The following is a 3,249-nucleotide window of genomic DNA, read 5'->3' as shown; positions in this document are numbered from 1 at the left end:
CCTTTCCTCCTCCCTCCCTCCCTTCCTTCCTCCCTCCCTTCTTTCCTTCCTCCTTCCCTCCCTCCCTCTCTCCCCTTTCCCTTCCCCAACACCCTCTTTCTTTTATAGCTCTTACCTTCTGTCTTAGAACTGGGTGAAGAAAATCATACTCTGTTGCTACAATTGCTAACACTCTCCTTTGTTTGCATCTCATTTTTAAGGTATAAGGTTAATAGTTTTGCATTATTCCAGGAGACTGTGTCAAAGGTTTGTTGATTTTAAACTTTATAAGCAATCTAGTTGTTCCTTATCCTACATCCGGGCCCTTATCAGAACATTTCTGTTCTTGGTTCCTACTTGTTTTCACCTGGGGCTGCCTTCATGCTTTGCAACTGAAAGAAAAAGATCAGAACAAACAAACAAACAAAACAAAACAAAAAAATTCTGGCTTCAACCAGAGCAAATTATGGTTTTCAATACTCAATTTCCTGCATTTAATAAAATAATTCAGAATGAACAAATTGCAATTCAAACTATAGCTAAGAATATCCTATTTATTAGCTTCCTACTATCTTAAACTTCCTCCAATGCCCATTTTTTTTTTGTCCTAGAACTAAAGAAAAGGAAGCAAGGCCTTGATTCTACTGATAACTAAAAGAGTTATATCCAGTAACACTGGTCTTACTAAAAAACATGGCCTATTTTCACTCAGTAAATATGGATGATGATGTTTCACATACCCAAGAATCATGAGAGGCTCTTGAGTTCTTCCATCTCTTTCTGTCTGTGCTTCCATAAGTCTTTTACTGGAAAGGCTATATAATCCAACTCAGACTATTTAAATAATTGGGGCCATACAACTAAATATATATGGCACTGTCAAGGAGAATGTTGTAGGTATAAAAGAGAAACAGAGACTGGAGGATGAGAGCAGGGAGGAGAAAGAAGAGGAGAATATATTTCAGTGAGCTAGGATATTAATGTGAGGCAGATTAGATCTCCCAGCACCATATTAGGTATCCATCTAAGGTATCCATTAACCTCCCCACATCCTTATCTAGTTTTTCTTTAAAAGGGCAAATAATACATAAAGAGATAAAATGGAGGGGATTTCTCAGCTGGCATTTCTCTCCCCCTCCACCATTTTGGGAATGATAAATACTATAATTATTAGCCTCTTGATAGAAGAGAATTGCTGTAATATGCAAAAAAAAAGAAAATCCCTTTTCTTTCGTACAGCTGTGGGCAGAGGGCCAGGGGTTCCAGCAATTACCTTCTGAAATGCCTTGTCATCTCTCACCCTCCTCGTGGCTTTGAGGGTACAGCAAGAATTAAGCCTATCATTTTTTAGAGGTAAGATCCATGACCTTTTTCAGGCCCCTGGATTAGATATACCCAACATCATTTGTTCTGAAATCCTCAATTTTTCATAGTGGAATAATTAATTTGGTAAATATTTACTGAGCGCCTACTGGTTCTAGGCACTGAGACATTCAAAGAACTCAGAACATGAAAGTCCGTTAGTCTTTAGTGTTTGCAGCACTCATCTAAGAGGCATTCCATTCCTAACTGTTCCGTTGCTAAGGTACACACATCCTTCCTTCCAAGCAGATGCCCTGTGTACAGTCCCAATCAAGCCCTTGCTGCTCTGGAGAAGAGACTTATGTTGACTCCCTTCTCCTCCACATGTCATCCTCACCCTGTCTCTGGTTAATCAGTGATAAGAAAGACGACATAAGAAAGAGGGGAAAAAAAAAACAAAACAATTTGTAGATCCCTTTCCTTTTCTGCTTCCTTTTAGGTTGTTTCACATGAAATTAGAGCACCTTCTAGAGAGTGAGCCTGAGCACAAGGTAAAGAAAGAACCAAGACCATACTTTATCAATCGGGCAGTACTAGAGAAAAGGTAGGCTGAAGAGAGGGTTGTAGCTAACTCCTACCATGAGATTTTTAAATTTATGGATCTTACCCAACTGTGTTGTCTCTTCCCTAACGCCACATTGATGTAGAGAATGAAGATATGGTTTTCTCCCTAAACCCACTGTCATGACTCATGTCTCCTTTTTCTCTGAGAGATTTTCGTTTTTAGCCTGGAAGAACAAAGATAAAACCAAAGACAGAGGAGAAGTTGATAGCAGATATGGAAAAAAGAACTCTGAGTCAATAGATCCGTAAATGATTCAGGGGACACTCCTGCTGGCATCTTGAAGATGTTTGCTTTAAACATGCTGGCAGATTTAGGACATAAGGCGATTTAGTTTTAAATTAAATTATTTAACTGCTAGGTGATTTTTCAATGAACAAGTGAATCCAATGTGGTCCAAAAGTAGGCCAAAATCATGAATTAGATGAATTGCCAACTAGGTTTGGGAATCCCCAGATTCTTCCTGTTGGGAAATGCAGTATAATCCAGTCCCTGTTAAGACAAGCCTCTTAGCATTGGACAACAATTCTATTGAATAACTTCCATTGAAGTATCTTTTTTTTTTTTTTTTTTTTTGGCTTGTGGCAGAGTCATACCCTTTGTCATCTCTCTGTAGTATCTTTGGCATCTCAGAGAAACAAGACCAGATTTGTTTGCTGCTAATGTTGGGTCACCAAAGGAACTGTTTTCTCTATCACAGCTCTATGTTGTTCAGGAAAGGAGCCTTCAGTAACTCAGGGCCATTTGTTTCCATGGGGAAACAATCCAAGTCTAGAGCTTCTGTGGTGCCCTTCATTAAGACCTCATTTTCCTATTACATTTTGAATTTTATTCCATGAAGAAGGTTTGAAAGTCTTTTTAAGAACTAAAATGGCAAAGTAGAGGCAGCAATCCAATAGAATTCTCCCAATAACCCCCTCCAAACAACTTAAATTTTGTGTGAAATTGAGGCAACTAAATGGTTTAGCAGATAGAAATTCAGAGAGGTCCTGGGCTCAAATCTGGCCTCAGATAATTCCTAGCTATATAATGCTGGATGAATCAATCACTTTACTCCAATTGCCTATCCCTTACCACTCTCTGCCTTGGAAATGATACTTAGTTTTGATTCTAAGACAGAAGGTAAGTGCTTTAAAAATATATCATTTGAAATTGAATTTTAGAATAGCATGATCAATAAAATTTTTTTCAACTCAACTCAGGAAGTTAAAAAGAGAGGTTTGTGACAACAAGATGGAGGCTGACCCACATGGTGACATTAAGAATGGGCTCTTGACATGGTTGTGATAGCAGCATCAACAGCTTCAGGATTTCTCAGCCTAGATATTATTTCAAGGCAGAGAAGA

Source organism: Gracilinanus agilis, chromosome 5, assembly GCF_016433145.1.
Source record: "Gracilinanus agilis isolate LMUSP501 chromosome 5, AgileGrace, whole genome shotgun sequence".
In the NCBI taxonomy this organism is placed as follows: domain Eukaryota; kingdom Metazoa; phylum Chordata; class Mammalia; order Didelphimorphia; family Didelphidae; genus Gracilinanus; species Gracilinanus agilis.
Note: the sequence above shows the minus strand (reverse complement) of the source record.